The sequence below is a fragment of the Pelodiscus sinensis genome, chromosome 7 (assembly GCF_052426305.1).
Source record: "Pelodiscus sinensis isolate ZL-2025 chromosome 7, ASM5242630v1, whole genome shotgun sequence".
NCBI classification, from domain to species: Eukaryota; Metazoa; Chordata; order Testudines; family Trionychidae; genus Pelodiscus; species Pelodiscus sinensis.
The window spans coordinates 57,968,871-57,994,036 of NC_143058.1; the positions used below are offsets into that span (position 1 = coordinate 57,968,871).

The 25,166-nt window shown below is 47.5% G+C and overlaps 1 protein-coding gene and 1 pseudogene across 2 annotated transcripts in view; both read right to left on the minus strand.

Annotated features, from left to right (window-relative positions):
* The window catches only part of BMPR2 (bone morphogenetic protein receptor type 2), a 202,535-nt gene that overhangs the window by 81,544 nt on the left and 95,825 nt on the right, over positions 1-25,166 (minus strand). The gene's annotated exons all lie outside the window — the stretch shown is intronic.
* LOC149524079 (uncharacterized) overlaps positions 17,087-25,166 on the minus strand; it is a 49,568-nt pseudogene continuing 41,488 nt past the window's right edge.

Sequence of the window (25,166 nt, forward strand, 5' to 3'; positions counted from 1 at the left end):
TGGAGGTAAGTCCCTTGGGGATGGGGGGAGGGCAGTCCGTAAGGGGACTGTAACCAAAAAGGGTGGGTGGGGGGCAATGGAGGGGAGGTGGTGGAGGGCTCCTGTGCCTTACACCATCATACTACTGGGAGCAATCACGGGGGGGGGGGGGGTCGCCAAAGGACTTAGGCAACCCCTCTTACAAACACACACAGATTATGAAGTATGTGTCTATTTTTGCAGGTGATGAGGGCCATCAACTCAGAGCTGCTGAATCGGATTGGCCACCTCGGAGACCTAGACACAATCATGGCTGGTTTTGCAGGGCTGGGATTCCCAAACTGCGGAGGAGCGCTCGATGGAACGCACATTCCCATCCGTGCACCACCCCATCGAGCCGCCCGGTATATCAACAGGAAAGGGTACTTTTCCATTGTGCTGCAGGCCCTGGTTGACCACCTTGGACTATTTACGGACCTGTGTGTGGGGTGGTCGGGCCGGGCACATGATGCTCGGATCTTCCGCAATTCACACCTGTACGAAAGGCTGCAGACAGGAACCTTCTTCCCCCAGCAAACCTCTGCTATTGGGGACGTAGAGATGCCGGTCTGCATTGTGGCCGATGTGGCGTACCCCCTCATGCCCTGGCTTATGAAGCCATACACAGGGCATCTGACCCAGAGCAAGGAAGTGTTTAATGCGCACCTGACACGTGCCCGTTTACAGGTAGAATGCGCATTTGGCCGGTTGAAGGGAAGGTTTAGGTGTCTGCTAACTCGCCTTGACATGGGGGAACACAATATCCCAGAGGTGGTGGCAGCATGTTGCATCCTCCACAACCTGGTGGAGAGCAAAGGGGAGGTCTTCCTCCCAGGTTGGGGGCCAATGGCTGAAGTGGAGGGCAGGCGGTCTGCGCAGCCTCGGACAGCTGCCGTTCGCCAAGCCCATCAGGCGGGGGTTCGCATCCGGGAGGCTCTGCGTGAGCGCTTCTCAGCTGGAGCCCTATGACTCCCCAAGGTATCCCCAATGGGGTCTGTGGGCCTTCCCCCCCCATCCCAAAACCTTCCCTCCCACAATCCATCCCTGCATCAGCCTCTGAACAGTTAAGGCGCACATACCATGTTAAACTTCAAAAATATGTTTATAAAGGAGTAACGTAAGAAATTAGATCTGTTATACAGAATAGAATTGTTCAACAACAGTGAAAAATAAAGTTTTTTTTTAACTAATAACATGTGTTTATAACTGAGGTAGTAGGGGGGATTTCAACCTGGAGGGAGGGAGGGAGGGATTTCCAACACAGAGTGAGGGAGGGAAGGAGGGAGGAGGGATTTCCAACATGGAGTGAGGGAGGGAGGGAGGGAAGGAGGGCAGACACCTTAAGGGTAATGGCGGCCTCGCCTGGGCCGCAAGGCTTTGCCACCCCTGGTCCGTGGACCCAGCCGTCCTCGGGCTCGAGTAGGGGCTGACAATGATTCTGCCCTAGCAGTGGGGGGGGGAGGGGCAGGACTGGAGGGGTGGCAGGGGCTGAGGGAGAGGAAGGGGTGGCAGGGGTGGAGGGAGAAGAAGGGGGGGGCTAGAGGGGGCTGGAGCTGGATGGGCAGGAGAAGTCCCCAGGGGGAGAGGACCTGGCACAGCCAGGGACTCCCGGACGGTGGCACACATACTACTCCACTCTGGGAGGAAGTCCTGCAGCAGGCGAGTATGCCACCGAGCCTCCTCCCTCGCTCTTTCAGCCATGGTCTCTTGCATGTTGGCCATGGTCCTCTCCATTTTCTCCATGGCCTCCACATGACGCTTTAGGAGGTCATTATAGGTCCTCCAATGCCTGCGGGTGCTGTGGGACCGGGTGGGTGGTGGCACAGGGGTTGCGCGGTTGACAGCAGCACCAGGTCCGGCTGTGGAGAAGAAGAGGAAGAACCGATCAATGTTAGCAATTCACACACAAGTACATACAACAGGGGATGGGAATGTTGTTACTGGTAGGCCACGTCTGGCCTTGCCAGCCGCCTCGGCTGCACAGGGGACCCGTTGTGGCTAGGACAATGTCCACCTCCACCCCCTAGATCCTCCCGCCCTCCACTTTGGCTGTCCAGGCCAGATAAGTGTGCAGCCACAGTAGGACAGGGGCCTACTGCACCTTGGGTCTCCCATGCCCCCCACCCACATACCCACCACCTGCCCGCCTGCTTGTACATGCACAGAGAGATGCAAGCTGTCCAGGAGGGAGGACCAAGATGTGAACACTGCTCTGCATCCTCTCTGCTCCCACCTCCCCTGTTCTGTGTCTGTGACCCTGCCTGCACTCACCTGATGTTCCTTCTTCAACGTCGGACGGTGCCTGCGAGGCTTCCTCTGTCTCTGGGACAGGCTGCAGACTCAGGGTCAGGGTGTCCTCCGTCTGCTCCTGTGCCGCCTCCTCCTCCTCCTCCTCTTCCTCGACATCTTCCCTGGGGACCTCCTGCCGGCTATGCTGCACCGTTGTGTGCAAGCCTGTCTGCACAAGCACCGATGCAGACATTGGTTCCTGGCCTCCCAGGATGCGGTCCAGTTCCTCATAATAGGTGCAGTGCACTGGGGCTGTACCGGAAGCCGAGCTCTGCTCTCGGGCCTTCATATACCCCTGGCGAAGTTCTTTTACTTTTGCCCGGACTTACTGGAGTGTCCTGGGATGGTGCCCTTTATCAGCCAGCCCCTGAGCCATGCGGCGATAGATTTTTGCATTCCTGCGCCGGGTGTGCAGGGCCTGGACTGCTTCCTCCTCCCCCCACAGTTCTAACAGTGTCAGGACCTCTGTCCCTGACCAAGCTGGGGCTCTCTTTTTTTCAGCAGAGGGCACCCGAGATGGCTCCCTCGAAGGTCCTTGGGGGGCCTCGTGGCGCTGGAGCTGCACACATGGCCACGTGCAGGTTACGCTGGGAGAGCTCTGGGCTGACAGGATCTCTCTGTAGCCAGCTTCCTGCCACAATGCCTGCCAGGGATGTCTGTGCCTTTAAAACATGGCTACAGACAGGACCAAGAAGAGGTTTTTCCTAAAGAAGGACTCTCCAGCAGGGGGCTTCCCTGGAGGTCTCCTTCTGTCGACAAAAGGAACCCCTGCGTCCAGACTACCCTTTTTGTCGACAGAGACGTTATGCCTCGTAAAATGAGGTTTACCAGCGTCGACAAAACTGCTGAGTTCTGTCGACGTTATGTCGACAGAACTCAGTGGTAGTGTAGACGCTGGTATAGTTTTGTCGACAAAAGTCCACTTTTGTCAACAAAACTCAGTAGTCTAGACACACCCTTAGTCTGGTTCTTAGTCCCAGTCTTTTTAGCCAGCTCTCTTCTTCTCTCATCCAATCTCAATCCCTCCCACTAAACAACTCCCAGTTCCAATCTCTTTGCCCAGCCAATTCCAGTTTTTTCTCTTAGGTGCCAATCGCCTAGCTCATCTAGTCCCAATCTCATCCTCTGCCTTTCAGTTTCCATGCCCAACCAATTCCAGCCTCTGTCCCTGGCTCTCAGTCCCAAAAGTCTTGCTCAACCAGCCCTTGGCTCCTCATCCAACCTTGGTCTCTCTGACATACTGGCTCTCCTTCTTTAAGATCCCAAGTATATCCCCTTGCCTAGTCAGTTCTGATGCCACTTTTCAGCTCCTTGTCTCATTCTACTCGTCCCTCTCTCTGCAGATGTGACTCTTGTCCCATCTTCATTAAAATTAGACAGTTTCCTCCTTCATGATGTTTTGACAAGTGGGGGAAGGGTCTTCATTAATAGCTCAGGAAAGATGGGGCCTCTGCCTTCAGTACTGGGGCCTGGACTACTCACAGCAGACCACAGCTACAATTTCAGGAAAAGTCTTGCTCAGACCTGGACTGGAGCATACACAGCATGGACAGGAACATCAGAGAACTGAGCTGCTAATGTTTTTTTAGAACAGCAATTTTTCAAAAGTTCAGAAGTTAGCCAAGTTTGAGCAGATTTTCATAGGGAAAGCAAATGTTATATCCCTTACTCAAAAGCCACTACTCCCTGCCAAATTTAAAGTGCCTGCTCTGAAGAATGTGGCTGTTAAAATTTCTCAATTTTTTTAATCTGGGGGAAAACAACATATTTTCACTAACCTAAGTTCTTGGAAACAGCTGAACTGTTCGATTTTTTTTTAATCCAGCCCCAGGCAGACAACGATAATGGAAAATTTCAGCCCAAATGGTTAAAAGTTTGGCAAAGTTATAGGCAACTAGAAGTAAGGTCCTATAATAGGAAATACTGGAAAACCTGAATAACTGACAGTCCTACCAGCCTCACCTATCATACAGTGTTCAGCTACAGTACAAGTTCTTAATTAGAGTTTACCCATAATTCAGTTGGCTATCTAATATTTCATATATATCCTTTTCAAATGAGGATAGTCAGTCACATTGCTGAGGACAAAAAGGTCCTATATTATCAACTACCATATGCTGCCCTGAGATGTTCTTGCCAATCACTTGCAGTAGTTTTATTCACATGAACAGATGCTTCAAGCCTGGAATACTCAGCTGTCCTGCATTCTATGCTCTGTGACATAGGATTGACCAAGAAAAAAAATGTATGAAAAGATGGCATAACACTATCATATTGAAACTGGAGCGAATTACCATTTTGAAACTAAAATCAGAGAATTATCACATAAACACTGAAATGTATGACTTTCTATAGGGAAGGGGAAGGAATCTTTAAGAAATGTTATCTGTTCCTAGGGAAACCCTGCGCTTCAAACTTAGTTACATGTGGTAGCTGAATATAGCAAGGTTCACATGCTCTCCACTCCAGTGGCCCCAGCTCCTCAGGAGCCAGCATGATTGGCTGCTCTGGCCCAAGAAAGTGAAGCTGGAAGTTCTTCCCAGAGTGGTCACGAGTCTTCCGTCAACACAGTTTACTGCATATAGAGTACTGAACTTGATGGAAGACTGTTTTGCCATCAACTAATCGCATTTTTACAAGACCCACTAAATTAATGATCATTGCACCAGCACCAATTTAGCTGGTAGTGAAGACAAGCCCTAAGAAACCTGTGGAAGAGAAATGGAGTAAAAAAAAATACAGGTTGAACCTCCCTAGCCTGGCAGGGATATGCTGGACCAGGGGAGGTCAATAATGGTCCCTCTGCTCTTCATTGCTGGCTCCCCACTTTCCTGACCACCTGCAGCCTGGATCTACTGGCCTGCCAGGATGCCATTCCCTGCCCCCAGGGCACCAGAGCTCTGTAGCTCTACTCCACAGGCCCACCAAGGCTATTCAAGAACTTTGCTGCTGGCCCTCCACTCTCCCGGCCTGCTGGCGCTGTTTTTCCCTAGTGTTGCCAGACTAGGGAAATCAATGTTACAGAGGTTCATCCTGTATTAAATAAGCAGGAGATATCAAAGGGTCAAAGCAGTTAAGAAGAAAATGTTTACAAAGTGATAAACCTTAACACAAAGGAAGAAACAAATATGAAAGTCATTTGAGTTCTGATTTACATTTTACTTCTTTATGCATTCATATGGCATGCATATTGCAATATACCAGAAATGTGAGAGCTCGTATTTAATGTGATGGTAACCGGGAATATTTCATTCACATTCACATGCCCAAATACTACATATTTATATTAAATAAAGTTATTTGGATTTATTCTGCTTTCACTTTGTAAAGTAGCAGCTTAAAATACTAGTCAATTGTACAAAGTCATCTTGTGAATCCGAGCCAGTGCCAAAATTCCAATGATTAGCAATACTAAATCTCTATTGCAAAATGATCAAGCGACTGAGAATGCAGACAGCTTTAAATCCTTTTTCTTCAGTACAAGATGCTGCCGAACTAAAATAGCATAAAACGATAGAAGATACAAGACTCTGTTGTTCTCTAAATCTGAATACTGAAGTTTTAGTCTTTCCTACTCGCATATCCATTTTTAAGAACGTGATTAGTAGGAGTTTCTCAGCGCAGTGTGCAGATTGCATTATCAGCATGAATAAAAATTGTAAGTACAATTATTCAAGTTATTCAACAATTCTGCAAATAGCAACTAGACATAGCTTAAAAGTACAGCTAAAAGATAGATGTGTGTTCATTATGATGAACATTAGCATCTACAGCAGGGATGGGAAACCTAAGGCCCATGGGCCGGATCTAATCTGGCCAGCGGGCTCTGCTTGACAGTGGGGAGAAGTGGCTCTGCGCAATGCTGTTCCCACTACCCCGACTGAAGGAATGGCAGTGCAGGAAAGCTAGTACAGGGAAGCTCTGTCCCTGTGCTCTCTTGCAGGCTCCATCCCCATCAGTCCCACTGTCTGGAAATCGTGGCCAAAGGAAGCAGTGGGGGATAACGCCTGCAAGCGCAGGGCAGTGTGGAGCCACCTGAGTCCCCCCCGGGAGCTGTGCCAGGTAGGCACCCGAATCTTCTGCTCCTTCCTGCACCCCCTCCTACATAGACCCAACATCCCCATTCAGCTCCTGCACCCTACCTCTTGCCCACCCAACCCCCAGCCCTAGCCTGCTCTTGCACCCTACTAGGGATGTAATAGTCTACTCGATTAACCGGTAAGCAAAAACTTATAGGTTAATGCTATAAACTACACACATTTTCCCCCTTCTCCTCATCAGGAAATTTTTTAGCAGGCTGGCCGACAGCCTGTCTCAGTCCTGGCGTGCGACAGGCCCAGGACCTAGTCCCACTGCGGTTCTGCATTTAAAGTGTTATTAGGAGGTAGGCGGGCAGCCTGGCTCACGCCGGGTCCAGGAGCTCAGACCATTCCACCCCCCAACAGGGACTGGGGCCACTCCTGTACCAGAGGCAGCAGCATGGGGCAATAGGAAGCCATTCCATGAGGGGAGAGCCGATTTTTAAACTGGCTCCTCTAGCGGACCAGCTCCTGCCTGGTACCCCACGCTGCTGCCTGCAGCAGCACGGAATGGCAGGAGGCTCTTTGGAAATGAAGCCAGAGCACAGTGATTGTCGGACCCACCCCAAAGGACTATAAAATAGTCGAGTAACCAATAAGAATTCATGATGTTACTCAAACATTCAATTAACCGGTATTTAACATCCCTACACCCTACCTCTTGCATAGACCCTGCACCACGGTTCTGCTTTTGCACCCTACCTCCTGCTCAGACCCCCCCATTCCCAAGCCCATTCGGTTGCCTCTCATTCCTCTGTACTTTTCTCCACTCCAATTTATAGTCAGAGACCTTTTCAAGTTAGGGATGTTACATTTTGATTAATCAGCTAATTGAGTAGTCAGTGGAATTTCCATTGACTACTCAATTATAGCTGGTAAAGCAAAGGGAGGGCGCTCGCTACCCCAACTGTGCCTCAGCCTTTTGAACGTAGCAAGAGCCGCCAGCAGCTTTTACTACATTTAAAAGGCAGAAGAGAAGCAGTGATCATTGCACCACAGTGAGCTCCTAGCACCACAGATCACTTCTGGATATAGCTACCCCTGGAGGTCCATGAAGTATTTTACTTTTTCATGACTGTACATAGCCATGCAACCTAGCTTAAGGTCAGAATTTCACAAGCTTGCACAAACAGCTCAACTCTGGAAGGGGGAGGCTTGTTCATCTAATAAACCATCTTGTTAGTCTTTAAAGTGCTACATTGTCCTGCATTTTGCTTCAGCAGAAGAAAGTTGAGAGTTGAAGAGATTACTAGTAATGCAGTAACTTTACGCGCAGCTTTCAATCCTTCATACACCTATGTCCCCACGTATACTTGCCAAGACTTTACAAATAAACCTTTCTGAAACCTCTTGGGAAAAGCGAAGATAGCATGGAGCAAAAAAGCATTAGATTAATTTTAAAACAGTTTTAAAAGTCTACTATACTTTAATCAGCTTCTTCAAATAAATTTGTTTAAAAAAACCACACCCTAATGTATACTATGTCTACTATATATTTGAGAGTCTGCCGCTGTTTGTTTATTCAAAAACTCCTCCTAAACAGGACGTTAGGACCACCAAATTTGGTATACAGCTTCCTCTTACCATAACTTAAAGCAAGGTAAGCGTTTGGTTGTACCAGGAAAATGGAATGTTCCTGAAATGAGATTTCTGTATTGTTTTATGAGACGCAAAGAGACAAAATCATCAGGCAGGTGAAAGGGGTTCCATTCAGGACTGCCTCACCCCTGAGCCTCCTATCCCCTAGGTGCCCTTTAGAGAGGATGTGGGGCACCATAGCTGGAGCCCCCACAATTTAAAAGGGAATATTACTTGCTGTTCCCCTTCATCAGGGATTGAGGGGAAAGTACAAAGTTTGCTGCATTCCTCGGTCTGGCTGGGGATTGCAGGGGGCAGATGAACCTGGACCTGCCCTAAACAGGGAGCATACACCTCCTCCCTGGCTGTGCAGTGACCATGGAGAGATGCTTGTTACCTGTCCCCAACCTGCTGCAATAAGAGAAGGCTAAGGTAGGTCTCTCTCCCGGAGGCAGCCTGCAGGCTGAACCCCTGATGTCCCAGCCCCAGCACAGAGCAATGATTTAAATGAAGAAAAACAAAAATTGAGGTAAGGACCCAAGCAACACCAGGTAAATCTTCTAGTGAAACTAGGGATGTAATATGTTTATTGGGTACTTGAGTAGTGACACAACTAGTCACTCCTGCCTCCTACCCTCCACTGCTGCCACTACTAAGAGCCCAGCAGTTTTTATTACATTTTAAAAAGCAGACACACAGCAGGGGGGACTGGAAGCAAGCTGGTACAGCTGATTTCTGGTTCACACCTGGTCCCCTGCTACACCTGGCCGCTCTTAATGCCTTTAAAATGCAGAGCAGCAGTGGGGTTAGCTTCCTAACCCTAACCACATCTCAGCAGTTTCCCCCCCTTATCGACTAACTGAGTAGTCAATGGAAATTCCATCGACTACTCAATTAGCTGATTACCCACAATATAACATTCCAAAGTGAAACATAAAATAGATGGTAATTACAATAGAAATAATGAGTTGAGGCTATGGCTCCAATATTTGTGTGTCATAAAAAGTTTAAATTAACATACTTAGACATGTCTCATTTAATAATTAAGGTCTGAGACACTGTGATTTTATTTGCTGCTTACAGACAAAACAATCAATGTACGTCTAAAGCTCTGAAATCATAACGTTTATTATTAAAGATGTGGTATAATGTGCCATTCAGTTTTCCAATTTAGAGGGCCATTCAAACCACAGCTTGAAAATCAGATTTTATTTCCACATGTGGAACCTGTTATACATGACAAACTGCTTGTGGAAAAATTCAGTTTGCCTCTTTCTCCATCTCATACAATACAGGCAGTCCCCGAGTTACGCGGATCCGACTTACGTCGGATGCGTACTTACGAATGGGGCTTTTCTTGCCCGGAGGACGCGGGTGGCGGGACCGCCCAGACGTGCCGCGGTCCCGCCGCCCGCGTCCTCCGGGGCGAGAAAAGCTGAGCAAAGCAGCTGGACCCCCAGCAGACCAGGGAGACGCAGAGCAAAGCCGCGGAGGACCCGGGCGGCGGGAGCACCCAGACACACCGCGGTCCCGCCGCTCAGGTCCTCCGCGGCTTTGTTCCGCGTCTCCCTGGTCTACAGACCAGGGAGACACGGAGCAAAGCCGCGGAGGACCCGGGCGGCGGGACTGCCCAGACGCGCCGCAGAGGACAGCGGGACCATGGCGCATCTGGGCAGTGGGACCACAGTGCATCTGGGCGGTCCCGCTGCCCGGGTCTTCCACGGCTTTGCTCCGCGTTTCCCTGGTCTGCTCTCCCAGCAGACCAAGGCGACACGGAGCAAAGCCGCGGAGGATCCAGGCGGCGGCACCGCGGTGCGTCTCGGTCCCGCCGCCCGCGTCTCCATGGTCTGCTGGTGGGGGGGGGAGCGGCGCAGCTAGTGCGCGCGCCCGCTCCCCCCCCCCCCCCCAGCAGACCAGGCTTTTCTCGTGGACGCCTGTGGTAGAGCAGCTGGGGCGCTGACGGTTGGTCCCGCAGCACCGCTCCTCGGCGCTACTGAACCAACCTGGCAGCACTCCAGCTGCTCTGCCCCAGGCGTCCTGATTCAGCCGCTGCTGATCAGTTTCAGCAGCAGCTGAATCAGGACGCCTGGGGCAGAGCAGCTGGGGTGCTGCTGGGTTGGTCCGCGCAGCTCTGAGGTGCAGCGCTGCGGAGACCTACCCGGCAGTGCCCCAGCTGTTCTGTCCCAAGCGTCCAGATTCAGCTGTTGTTGAAACTGATCAGCGGCTGATTCCAGGAAGCCTGGGGCAGAGAAACTCTGCCTCGGGCTTCCTATAGTCAGCCGCTGGTCAGTTTCAGCAGCGGCTGAATCTGGACGCCAGTTCCGACTTAAGTACAAATTTGACTTAAGTACAAACCTACAGTCCCTATCTTGTACGTAACCCGGGGACTGCCTGTATAACAAATACAGCAAAGCATTCCCAACACTTTCCATAAAGCCATGCTATATTCTTGAACAGTATATGGTCCCAAATAAATAAAAGACGACAATTATATTTGAGACATTCTAGGAGTGAGAGATATTACATTGCCTATAAGCTCTGGAAATAAATAGCCCTTTCTTTTTTCTGTTTAGTAGGAGAAAAGAACCATTTTACTAAATCAAACATTGAATATAATTTCATGTGCACATAACTAAAATGATGCAAGTATAATTCATCCTTTTGAGTTTTAAATTTATTTTACACTAAAAATTGCTCAGATCATTAACCCAATTTTTGTTTTTCTTCATTTAAATCATTGCTCTGGGGTAGGGTGTTTTCCTTGATCTCTGATGATAGGACACAAGCAGCCATGGGCTTAAATTGCAACAAGGAATTTTAGGTTAGACATTAGGCAAAACTTCCTATAAGGGTGGTTAAACACTGGAAAAAATTGCCTAGGGAGCTTCTGGAATCTCCATCATTGGAGATATTTAAGAGGAGGTTAGATAAACATCAGGGATGATCTAGAATGGTACTTGGTCCTTCTGTGAGGGCAGGGGACTGTACTTGATGACCTCTTGAGGTCCCTTCCAGTTGTATTTTGAATCACAGAATCATAAAATAATTAAAAAATATTTAAATAATAAAAAATAAAAACAGAGGAAAGGAAGACTGGGTAGGATAAAATGGGAAAAGGAGCTATCTAAACATTGCCAGGGAGTGAAATTCAAGGAGCTGCTGATGTTCCAACCTAAGCCAAGGCAATAACGAAGGAACTGGGGGACAGCTGATGGAGCTCAATGGTTAACAACTCACACAGGTGCGAGACATGTAGCGCTTATGGTGGTAACCTGGGATAATGCTGCTGAAAATCTCCAGCTATAAGCATAGGATAACATACCTAGCATGGAGCACCCATAGGGACACTGCTCGAAGAAGAATCTATTCCTAAGCCTGGAGCAGGTGAGTGCAGTATTTCCAATCAGGGGATCAAATCCTTCACTCACTCAAAAATTTACATTTACTTCAATGGGAGTTTTGTCTGAATTAAGCCAAGACTGCAAAATTTCTCCCAGTGAGTGCCATACTTTCAGTGGATTTCCAGAATGACAAGAATCAAGGCAACTCCTGTTTATCCTTAGTAAAGATTATGGCAATTCCAAAACAATCTTAAAATAAAGTCAAATTCTGTAAGGCAGAACACTTCCATGATTGCCAAGTAAAAATGATTATTAACTGAGAACAATACAGTTCCAGAAGAAACATCTCCTATATTCTATTTTTTTCATAATTCCAGGTATAACATAGAACACAGAAGTGTTGATTCTAAACAAGTACTCTTAGCTAATCTTTTGATTTAAAATGTATTTCAGTCAAGCTGACACCAAAGGAGTCTCCAATCTTTGCCCTTTAAGAATGTGAACGTGTATATGCACAGACACTTATATTAGCCTTGCAAAACTAAAATGTATCAGTTCAAACACAAAATCTACTCACACATTCCTTACTATTATGTTTGATAATAAAGCAAAAAATTATTAAAAGTTTACATACCTGGGCAGATTTAAAAAAATTTTTTTTTTCAAGTTCTACAAAATTCTTTGACAAAACATGTTTCAACAAGAGTTCTAATATATACACAATCGGTTTTACACAACTATTACCGGAAAACAACATGCTTAATGCACCTGAAGATGAAGTTTCCAGAAGAATTGAAGGGAGTTAGGGCCCGATTTCCATGATCTTTCAATAGGATTTGGAGAATTAACTTTTCTTAAGAATTAGAATTAACCCTTTGAAAATCCTAGCCTAAATTTAGTCCCTGGGAGTCATTAAACAATACTTCTGCATGAGTTAAACCAAGATGGTATTTATCAACATTTTTAAAATGTATACACATGCACATACATACTACTGTTCAATAGATATGACAAACCAGAAGTAAATTAAAATCTGAGCCACACAAACTTTTTCCGGTAGCTGCTGTACATTCATCAGCACTTGAAAAGACTGATTTTTCCTGAAAGCCTTTTTCCTGAAAGCCTCTTCATACCTTTAAATTAGTCAAAGGCAGTGTACATATACACACACTCTATATATAATATATATTATGCATGTATTTTACAATGTATTCCAAAGAATTCGCTTTCTGTAGAATCTTTTTAGGAAGAAAGAGATCCACTGAGGGAAGTCAGAGATCTCAGTAACTTCTGAAACCTATATAGTGACAAATATATTCTACCACTATGACTAGGGATATGAAAGTGTAACTGTGTACATTATTATTAGACTGGGCTCACTGATTAATCTCCATGGTTACACACAGGCTCCCAGTATGCGTAGGGAGCCGGCTTAAAAGCCGGCTCCCAGACTGACGACTGCTCTCCCATATGTAATCGAAGTTTTCAGCAGTTACACGGTTACTTAAACACATTTTAACAGCCCTAATTATGACTAATGAGGAATTTTCATCCCATCCTAGTGGACTATGTCCTAGTTTCAACAGTGTACACTGTTTTTTATTCTCATGGGTAAGACTATAGCAATGTTATCTTGAAACCCTCAGGCCTGAGAGAACAATAACTGGAGCACACTCAGTAACGGAAGATACTACAAGCACATCAAACCTTCCTCTCATAGCTACCCAGAGAATACCTAGGTATTCTCAAGTTCGAGGTAGTTATCTTCAATGCATTTAACAATTTTTTCTCGTAATCAGGGATCAAGACCATGGTCTATCAACTTTACTCTGTTGTCACAACAAAATTATCCACTGCAATATGAAAGCTCATTATACAGGGGACAGTAAGTCACCAGGGACATTGGTGCAGGAACTTAGAACTTCATCAGCCTGTCTACAGAATGATGAAGACAACAGTATTATTTGAACTCTGTACAGATTTTCTTTATATCCATAACCACAATCCTGGTACAAGGACTTATTTCCTCACAGATTCTACACCTGCATTATCAGAGTATGTGGGCCCAAGGTGTAATCTATCCCTTGGCAATAAAAATGATCTGGGAAGCATAACCAGTAATTCATTTTACAAAAAGGGGAAAACTACATTACTCAAGAAAATCTGGTTCTTGCAGTCTTGATCTACTAGTAAGGAAGTATTACATCTTTACATTGTACAGGTATGGAAGAATAATCATAAAGAAAGGAGTGATTCCACCTACAAAGGTTCCCTCACAATGGGTTGTGATCCAGTAGGGGTTGAAGTCATTTGCATCCCTTTAAGCTCCAGTACACTGTCAAGGCTGTTCCCCACTCCGGCAATTTGAGTAAAGAAGGTGGGGGCCTGCAAGAGACTTTAAAATACTCTGCCACTAAAAGGCTTCTGTGTAAAAATTCCCTGAGGTCACAGATTTCCTGACCTACAATGGTACTGCTGCAACCATCTAAAGGCAAAACCTCTTTGAGAACCCAAGAAAACACATTTGAGAATTTCTTCCTGTGGGGTACCCTCAAGTTCCTTAACCCTCTCACTGGAGAGAGCTTTAATTAAAACAAAACAAAAAACAAAAAGAGCCTGTAATTTTCTTAATAGCTGAACTTGCAGTCTTGGGCATATACACATACACAACTTCCTGCCTTCTAGGACACAAGAAACAGATCATGATCTTTAAAAGGTGATTTCATTAACAAAACAAAGGAAACGCACCTGGTAAAACATTACCTGGTTGCTAGGTATTACAGAGTAACTGAAATAAAGAAAGAAATAGAGCATCCACACTACAGGGAAGGCTCAAAATTAGTTTGAGGCAGGCTCCACTACTGTGGCCACTCTTTCTCGATTTAGAGCCCCAGGAAGCACTGGGGAGAAATTACTCAGAATGACTCTGGTGTGGAGCAATTTTGAAATAGCAGCAGTGGAGCATCCACACTGCAGCTATTTCGAAATACTATTTCAGAGGAGGAGTTATTCCTCAGGGAATTAGGTTTGCAGAAGTTGAAATAAGCCTCCTGCTATTTCAATATTATTTCGAAATAACGGAATTGCTGTGTAGAGGCTCGCATTGTTATTTCAGAATTAACGCTAGTTATTCTGAAATAACGGTGCAGTGTAGATACACTCTTAGTTAACTGAATGGCTGAAATGTCCAGAAAAGAGTAGTACCCCTCCTTTTCATCACATATACATAAAAGCAGTATACACACCAGTATGACAAACTAACAACAGAACTGAAGTTAAGGTATAGGCAACACCATGTATTAGCAAGAGTGGTTGAAAGAAAGAAGTAATTCTTCCATTCTATTTCACGTTGTGTAGGCCTCAACTGGAGTACTCTGTCCAGTTCTGAGCACCACATTTCAGGAAATATATGGACAAATTAGAAAGAGAGAGAGAGAGAGAGAGATTTACTCTAGAAAACAGTCAACTAAGTAGGGACAATGACAACAATTTTCAAGCATCTAAAAGGCTGTTACAAGGAGGAGGGAGACAAATTATTCTTCTTAACCTGGGCTTAAATTGCAGCAAGAGAGGTTTAGGTTGAACATTAGGAAAATCATCTTAATGATCAGGGTAGTTAAGCACTAGAATAATTTGTCTAGAGAAGTTGTGGACTCTCCATCATTGGATATTTTTAAGAGCAGGTAAGACAAACACCTGTTAGGGGCCTACATAATGCTTGGTCCTACCAGGAGTGCAGGGAAGTGTACTTGATAACCTCTCATGATATGTCTATACAACAATGTTATTTCAGAATAACTGACGCTATTCCAAAATCACATAGTCCACGTCTATACTACAAGCAATTATTTCAACAATTTCAAAATCATGTTGAGCTGAAGGACTTCTTATGCTGACTCCTGTAACCCTCATTTTATAAGCAGTAAGGGAAGTCAGAGGAAGAGTGTTCTTTTTTGGACTTCCTGCTGTATAGACAGCGCCAAGAGTCGAAATACAGGCAGTCCCCGACTTACGCGGATCCGACTTATGTCGGATCCGCACTTACGAACGGGGCTTTCTCGCCCCGGAGGTCGAGGTAGCGGATTGCTACCTGCGAGCTCCGGGGTGAGAAAGCCCCGTTCGTAAGCTGCTCCGGTGCCCCTGGTCTGCTGGAGACCGTCTCCAGCAGACCAGGGGCACCGGGCGGGTTCCCGCGCTTCTGAGGCTTTGCCAGAGCAAAGCCTCAGAAGCGCGGGAACCGCCGCTGCTGCCGCTTGAGACCTGGTGCCTGTGGTCTGCTGGGGACGGTCCCCAGCAGACCACAGGCACCGGGACTGAAGCCGCAGCCGCGGGGAGGAGGGGTCCCGCGCCTCTGAGACTTTGCCAGAGCAAAGCCTCAGAGGCGCAGCACCCCGCTGCTGCTGCTGCTGCTGCTCTGCTCCCCGTGTCCCTGGTCTGCTGGGGGGGCAGGGCGCGGATAGTGTGCCCCCCCCCCCCCCCAGCAGACCAGGCTTTTGTTTTGGACCCTGTAGCAGAGCAGCTGGGGCGTTGTGGATTGGTCCTGCAGCACCCGCTCTGGGCACTACTGGACCAACCCGGCAGCATCCCAGCTGCTCTGGCCCAGGTCCTGATTCAGCCGCTGCTGGTCAGTTTCAGCAGTGGCTGAATCAGGACACCTGGGGCAGAGCAGCTGGGGTGCTGCTGGGTTGGTCCAGTAGCGCCGAGGGGTGCTACTGGAGCAACCCAGCAGCACCCCAGTTGCTCTGCTCCAGGCGTCCCCAAGTCAGCCGCTGCTGAAACTGACCAGCGCTGACTACAGGAAGCCCGAGGCAGAGTTGCTCTGCCCCGGGCTTCCTGGAATCAGCGCTCATTAGTTTCAGCAGCAGCTGACTTGGGGAAGCTTGGGGTTCTTAAGTTGAATCTGTATGTAAGTCAGAACTGGCGGTCAGTTTCAGCAGCGGCTGAATCTGGACGCCAGTTCCGACTTACATACAGATTCAACTTAAGAACAAACCTACAGTCCCTATCTTGTACGTAACCTGGGGACTGCCTGTAACTTATTTCGGCTTAAGCTATGCAATCGATGTAGCTTTCAAGTTGCGTAGCTTATTTTGGCTTTCGCTCTGCTGTGTAGACATGCCCTCAAAGTCCCTTCTAGTGTTTGACTCTATGATTTAATAACTGCCCATTTCAACTACCTGATATTAAGTATTATGAGAAAAAATTAAAGATTTAATGAAGAAATCTCTCAGTAAGAGCTTTTTGCTCTTAACTCTTCTATCTTTGCTTAACCCTCCAAAAGCACAAAATAAGGCTGTGGACTGACTAATGAACCAATATTACAGAAAATAAATCTGAGACAGAATGTATTTTGCTACATAAATAGTAAACAGTTAATATCTAGTTTCAGATATCACTATAACATGGACTCTTGTTCATTGTTTTTCCAGTGAAATAGCTACAACTTTTCAAGATTTAATCATAATTTACTATACTACTTTAATCAATATGCACAGTTTTTAAAGAGAAGGCATAATATTTTCAAGGTTTCCTAAAGATGTGGTATTTACAGTAACATTTTATTGCTTTCAAATTATCAGGTTAAAAGAAAAATTACTAATTTAAAGCCACAGAATACTGAGATTAGTCTTTTTTAAATGAATTCATTTTTCTCTTTTTCTAGTAAACTAGTTCAAAATATATTTCTAAAATTCTTATTTATGCAAACACACAATAACCTAGCAAAGACATATAATGCACATATATTTTTAAATTGCTTCTATGTCAACACTATTGCAATACTGAATATGCTGCTATAAATATACATTACACCGCATATTCTAAACAAATTTTATATGTAAACATAAGAGAGTTCTTTATTGTTTTTGACAAACTTGCATAGTAAAAATCTGGATTGTGGTAAATCTCTTAATGAAATATCCTATTCTGAAACTGAATTACTAGACATGGTGATAAACCTGACTAGTAAAAGTTCTAGGGACTAAATTCATCCAGTGCCAAGACAATTTAGGCTTGTTTTTTAAACAAAATAAATTTTGGCCTCTTGCACGTGAGGGTTTTTGGCTACAATTATAGTCAAACAATTTATTAGCAGAGACAAAACACACTACTATCCTAAACTCGATGAGCACTTTATAGTATGTTACTTTAACTGTGCCAGTTTATACTACAATATTCAACACACTAATTTACAGGCTCAGACAGAAGACCTCTGAGACAAACTAATACTTCAATCAAAGGATCAGGAAACCAGATGCTTGGATGCCATTACAAATTATTATTGTCCACTCTAGATGGCTGGTTTAGTTGGAAAGTATTTTCAGGAGTTCTGTTTTTCAAATTGAGGCTAGAACAGAATAATCTAATAGTAATTTTAAAATGTATTTAACACAGAAATGGAATAAAATAATTTTCTTATACATCTTCTAGTAATTTATTTTAAATTATAAAGTAAAGAAGTAAAATGATTCAAAACGAACAAGTGATGTGAATAGAAATGCAGTACATTGCAATATATATTATGATGGGATGCTGGATCCAACATAACTCACTTTAAAGCTACTTTCCACATTATTAATCTGACTTTTCAAACCTTTCACTTAACATCATTAAAACTACATGCCACATCATGCCACATCAGGTTCTGGGGTAAAATCCTGGAAAGATTGGGACACAAACAAGTAATTTGAAAGAATAGGTTTGTTTAAAATGTTCTGTCATTCACTTATCAAAAATGTTATAATGTGTTTTGAGCTCATCCTGTCTCTGAAATTAAAAGTAATTTCAAACTTCACTTATTCTGTATTGCTTAATAAATAACTGTCCCTTGAATGTTTAGGTTCAGTTAAAAAGTCTTTAGATATGTAAGACTTGTCATAAACACCAAAAAATAGAGGCAGCAGCATGCATCAGGTACTCCAGTGGAGCTGGTTACTTCCCTGCGTATATCCGTTGAATTTTTCAGCGGTTACACAGTTAGCCAGCTACATACATTTTAACACTCCTACACAACTAGCAGACAGACTCTTTACCTTAAGTTTCTTTTCTTCTGATATTGCTTATCCTTTTTGTCTGTCAAACGTACAACATATACCACATATGCATAAAGCAAGGTAGGTATTTCTCACAAGTGCTTACTAAGAATGTGAATAGTTAACCAGTGAGCCTCACCCTTAGGATATGTCTACACCAGCCCCTTAGTTCGAACTAGGGAGGCTAATGTAGGCATTCGAAGTTGCAAATCAAGCCCGGGATTTAAATATCCCGTGCTTGATTTGCATCTACCCGGCCGGTCGCCATTTTTTAAATTTACAAATCCGGACTAACTGCCCACGTCTACATGCGGCAGGGACCCAGTAGTTCGAATTAAAGCCCTAGTTTGAACTACCTGTTAAACCTCATTCCAGCCCCAGAGCATCCCCAGAGGAGAAGAGGGATTGTAACAAGGCGCCCGCAGCCCCACTGTGACAAAGCGCAGGGGCTCTGCCACTGAGCAGACGCCTTGGCAAGCTGTTGCGGCAGGCCGCTCCCACCCCCTTGCGGCGCATGTGCACACGGCGCACCGGACAGGGGTGACGAGATGTGGAGGCCTCGCCCCTGGGCAGACACTACAGCGAGCGGGTGCAGCGGGCCAACCCCATCCCGCCCCTTTGCGGCGCATGCTCACACCACGTGCCGGATATCTTAAATGCTGGCGGCGTGGAAGACAAGGGGGAGGGAGTCCCCCTGGAACCCTGGCCCGGGTGCGGGGTAGAGAAGTGAGCTTGGGAAAGCACCCAACATCCTACAGCAGCCGGGACCGGCAGTCAACCCTGCGGGGCAGACGCTCAGACTCCGCAGCCCCAGAAGGAACGGGCAGAAGACACCAGAGTGGCCTATACCCCCCTCGATGGACAGCGGGGCGGCAGGGCTTGATCGCAGACTCCAGCCTCGCTTCCCTGCAAACTGGAAGGCAGAAGGTGGGGTAAGGATTGGGAGAGGAAGGGGCTTGTGCTGAGGGGACAGGGGCAGGTCAGGAGAAGAAAGGGAAGGCACCAAGAGCCAGGGTGCAGGAGAGACAAATGCTAGGGGGCCAAGTGCAGAAAATGAGGAAAAGGGCAGGAGGGGAGATGTCAGTGGGAGAGGGGACAAGGTGATGCTGGGAGAGGAGAGAGTCAGGGCATTGGGGGCTAGAGGGAGGAGGGGGAGGTGCTGGGAAAAGTCTTGAAAGAAGGGGTGGGCATGAGGAAGGCAGGGATGGAGCAAGTCATGTGTGAGGGCACAGGGGCATGAGAGGAATGGGGGCAGAGGGTGGTGAGGGGTGGGCATCAGGGAAAAAGAGGGCAAAGGGGGCAAGGGCAGCGAACGAAGGGGGAGGCACCAGGAGAGTGCAGGGGTAAGGGAAGGTGCAGGTGTCAGGTTTTTCAGAGGGTGAAGCAGAAGGGCAGACACCTGCAGGGGAGGGACCAGTATCAGAGGAGAGAGGCAGGGCAGGTGTATAGAGGGAGGTGTTGGAAGAAGGGATGAGGAGGGGTAGCTCACATGATCAGAGTGGGGCTACTGGAGGAGTGGTTACAAGGGGGAGAGAAGGGTTGGTGGAGGGGGGCAGGTTACAGGAGGGCTGAGGGCAGTGAGAAGGGCAGGAGTCAGGACAGCAGAGGAGGGTGAGTAGTTGGGGGGTAGCAGGCACCAGGGGAGCTGATGGAACAAGGGGAGGAGACATGGCAGCAGAGAGAAAAGGTAAAGGTTTAAAAATATGTATTAATAACTTGGATGCCACAGTGGCACATCCAAACAATCCACATGAACTCAGTACTGGTGCACAACACAAAATTCATTCTGCTCATGGGAGGAAACTCTTAGGCTATGTCTACACTGGCGGTTTCTTGCACAAGAACATTTTGCACAAGGGTTCTTGTGCAAGAAGTCTTGCACAAGAACACGTCCACCCTACCATGTGCAAGCTGTGCTTTTGCACAAGAGCGTCCCTGGCATTGTGAATGCTCTCTTGCACAAGAAAGCTCCGATGGCCATTTTAGCCATAGGGGTTTCTTGTGCAAGACATCCCTGCCGAGCATCCACACTGCTCTCTTGCGCAAGAGAGCTTAGAACTTCTAGAAAAGAGCGTAGCTCTTGCACAAGACGCCCTCTCTTACCACGTCGTACTGTAAATTTCCTTGCGCAAGGGCAGGTGGGCAGTGTGGATGCTCTGTGGGTTCTTGCACAAGAACGGCTGTACCTACGCAAAAAGCCACAAGTGTAGACATAGCCTTAGAGGGGACACTTCCCCCAGCCTCTCTGCCCCCGAGTTAATGTCACACACACTGTGTTAATGCAACTGCAGGATAGTTGCATGTGGGGGGGTTGGTGGGGGCCAAACTAATGCCTGTTGGTAGGAGGATGGTGGGAAAAGCCCTTTGAGAGGAGTGACATGACACCTTTTACTTCTGGGCATGTGTCCACCTTGCCTGGAGCATGTTACCTCCAGAGGCGTGGCTAATGGGGGGCGGCTCAGGGGGTGTGGCTAATGGGGCACCACCAAAAATTATGCAGACCTGCCACCCATGCTTCTAACATCCTAGTGGAGTGCGCTCTCTCTCTCATCTGCATGTGGTTTCGGATAAAAAAACTGGTAAGAAAATCTCCTGGCACGTGTAGAATAGTGAGACTACCTTAGGGAGAAAAGCCGGGTGAGGGCACAGCATCACCTTATCCTGAGAAATCACCATATATGGTGGCTCTGAGGAGAGGGCCCATAGCTCGGATACCCTTCTGGCCGAGGTGATGGCTACTAGAAACTCCACCTTCCAGGAGAGGTGGGAGAGGGAAAACGTGGCCAGCGGCTCGAACGGTGGGTGTGTAAGCCCTCGGAGCACCAGGTTCAAATCCCACTGAGGTATTGGCTGTCTAACGTGGGGGTACAACCTATTCAACCCCTTCAGAAAGTGCTTCACCATATTATGCACAAAAACAGATCTCCCACCCTCTCCCTGGTAGAAGGCTGTGATGGCTGCCAGGTGCATCCTAATCAATGAGATGGATAGCCCCCGACTCCGGAGGTCAAAGAGGTAGTCCAAGATCACGGGAATAGGGGCTTGTTCTGGGTCTCTCCCTGTTTGTCTGACCCAAATTGAAAACCTCTTCCATTTAGCCAGAGAGGATGACTGGGTGGAGGGTTTCCTGCTCTCCATGAGCACCTGCTTCACAGGGTCTAAGCAAAGGAGTTCCCCACCCCACAGCCACTGATCATCCAGGCCTTGAGATAGAGGGATTGAAAGTTCGGGTGGCACAGAAGACCCTGGTCAAACTCCTGCATAAGAAGGTCTGGGACCATCGGGAGAATGACATGTTCCTCCACCAATAGAAGCACCAGAGTGGTGTACCAATGCTGTCGGGGCCAATCCGGGGCTATGAGAATGAGCTGCACCCCATACCTCTTGACCCTCATGATCACCTCGTGAATTAAGGGGAAGGCGTACAGAAGGCCCGCTGGCCACCTTTCCACGAGGGCATCCCCCATGAAACCCCTGCCCTGACCCCTGAACGAAAAGAACGTGAGGCATTGCCTGTTGGCCTGAGAAGCAAAAAGGTCTACTAGGGGAGTGCCCCACTTGTGGAAGAGAGCATACCACATCCTTCTTGATAGACCATTCATGAGCCGAGAAGGCCCAGCTGAGGCGGTCTGCCAGGGTGTTGCAGGAACCCGGCAGGTAGGTAGCCTGCAGGTGTCTCCTGAGCAATATACAGATCCCAGAGAGCTAGTGCCTCCTGGCCCAGGGGAGAAGAACGAACACCACCCTGACAGTTGATGTAATACATTGCTGTGAGAACCGAGACACACTTCCCCTTTAGTTGGGGCATAAATACCTGACAAGCCAGTTGAACTGCCCTCAGCTCCCTAACATTGATGTGCAGGTTTTTCTCCGACTCTGACCACATCCCTTGTGTGTGGAGATCCGCCAGGTGGGCACCACATCCAGTGTCTGACACATTGGTTACCAGCTGGATCATGGGGGAGGGTTGTTGGAACGGGACCCCCTTGCACATTTCGGCTTCCCCCAGCCACCAGTTCAGGGTCAACAGTATCGCTGGGGGGATCGTGACCACCATGTCGATATGGTCATGAGCTGGTCTGTAAACAGATGCCAGGCAGTTCTGGAGGGGTCTGAGGTATAGCCTGGTATACCGCACCACGTATGTGCACACTGCCATATAACCTAATAGTCTCATGCAGTTTCGTGCCGTGGTCATGGGAACAGCATGGAGGCTTCGTATGATGTCCCCCAGGGTCAGGAACCTTGGACGTAGAAGGGACGCCCTCCCGAACGTCGCATCCAAACGTGCTCCCACAAATTCTATCACTTGAGTGGGAGTAAAGGTAGACTTCTTTGTTCAATATTAGTCCCAGCTCTGAGAACATCTCCCTGGTCAGCCTGATATGGGACAGTAGCTGGTCCATGGACTGGCCTCTAAGCAGCTAGTCATCTAGGTAGGGATAGACATGCAGACCTCTCCTTCGAAGGAATGCTGCCACTACCGCCATGCACTTGGTGAACACCCTGGGGGCTGTGGAGAGGCCAAACGGTAGTACTGTCAACTGGATGGTCCATCCCTACCATGAACCTAAGGTATTTCCTGTGGGGGGGAGAGGCGATTGAGATGTGGAAATATGCGTCCTTTAAATCGAGGGCAGCGTACCAGTCTCCTAGATCGAGGGAGGGGATGATGGAGGCTAGCATCACCATCCTGAACTTTGACTTCCTTATGAAGGCGTTGAGCCCTCTGAGGTCTAGGATGGGACAAAGACCCCCTTTGGATTTCGGGATAAGGAAGTACCGGGAATAGAACCCCTCTCCCCTGAATATCAGCAAGACATCCTGTACCGCCCCTGAAGGACAGCAGCGAGACCACCTCCTGCCTGAGCAGGGTCTCATGAAAGGGGTCCCTAAAGAGGGATGTGGAAGGAGAATGGGGGAGCAGGAGGGTAAGGAATGGGACAGAATATACCCTTTGCACCGTGTCTAGCACCCAAAGGTCCGTGGTAATGGAGCACCAGGCACGATAAAAGGGGGACAGTCTGTGAAAGAAGGGTCAATCTAGAGAAGCGACTGGTATTCCGTCCTCGAGCATATCTTCAAAACCCTGACTTGGGGCCCTGGGACTTGCTGGGGGGTTCCTGGTTTTGCTCAGGGGTCCCTTGTGACCTCCTCCTAGCCCCTCAGGTGGTGGTAGCCCTAGACCTCCTCCTACTGTCGAACCTTGGGCCTTGCTGATAACCAAAGGCCACAGAGGGATTGAGGGGATCATGTTGCGGGTTTGGGGTATGGATACTGAGGGACTTTAACGTTGCCCTGGAGTTTTTAAGGCTCTGCAGTTTGCTGTCCATTTGCTCCGAGAATAGTCTGGAGCCCTCAAAGGGAAGGTCCTGCACTCTCTATGGCGGTACTGGCGGACGTGGCATACCTTGGCGTTCTGGTGCCAGGTGAAACAGTGCTGGCAAATGTGGTACCGGGTTCATGGAGAGAGTCGACCTCCCCCACATTGTCTCCTGCACCGGACGTGCCAGCGCTAGCAGTGCTGTAACTAGCGGTGCAGCTGCACCAGGCTATTGCCTGGGTGACAGCCTCAGTGGTGCCAGCTGTCGTGCTGGGGCTCGCCTAGCCACCAACCTCTCGCGGCACGCATTCCTCTGTGCCGCGCGGTGCCAGGCCCAGTGAGGCTCTGAGCTCTATCAGCTCCCAGGCAGCTCACAGAATCGTAGAACCATAGAGCTGGAAAAGACCTCAGAAGGTCATCAAGTCCAGCCCCCAGCTCTAGGCAGGACCAATCCCAACTAAATCGCCCCAGCCAGGGCTTTGTCAAGCCGAGACTTAAACACCTCTAGAGATGGAGACTCCACTACTTCCCTAGGTAACCCATTCCAGTGCTTCACTACCCTCTTAGTAAAATAGTTTTTCCTAATAGCCAACCTGGACCTCTCCCACCTCAGCTTGAGACCATTGCTCCTTGTTCTCCCGGCTGTTCACAGTAGTGACAGATTTTCTCCATCCTCTTTCGAACCTCCCTTCAGGAAATTGAAGGCTGCTATCAAATCCCCCCTCACTCTTCGCTTCTGCAGACTAAACAGACCCAACTCCCTCAGCCTCTCCTCATAGGTCATATGCTCCACCCCCTAAACATTTTGGTTGCCCTCCGCTGGACCCTCTCCAATGCGTCCACATCCTTTTTGTAGTATGGGGCCCAGAACTGGACACAATACTCCAGATGTGGCCTCACCACAGCTGAATAAAGGGGAATAATGACATCTCTGGATCTGCTGCCAACGCTCCTCTTAATGCAACCTAATATGCCATTGCAAAATGCAGGACAATGTAGCACTTTAAAGACTAACAAGATGGTTTATTAGATGATGAGCTTTCGTGGGCCAGACCCACTTCCTCAGATCAAATAGTGGAAGAAAATAGTCACAACCATATATACCAAAGGATACAATTAAAAAAAAATGAACACATGAAAAGGACAAATCACATTTCATAACAGGAGGGGGATGCGGGGGGGGGGAGGAAGGAAGGTAAGTGTCTGTGAATTGATGATATTAGAGGTGGAGAGAGTGGGATGTTTGTGAGTTAATGGTATTAGAGGTGATAATTGGGGAAGCTATCTTGATAATGGATATTCCCCAATTATCACCTCTAATACCATTAACTCACAAACATCCCACTCTCCCCACCTCTAATATCATCAATTCACAGACACTTACCTTCCTTCCTCCCCCCCCCCCCCCGTGCATCCCCCTCCTGTTCTGAAATGTGATTTTGTCCTTTTCATATGTATTCTTTTTTTTAATTGTATCCTTTGGTATATATGGTTGTGACTATTTTCT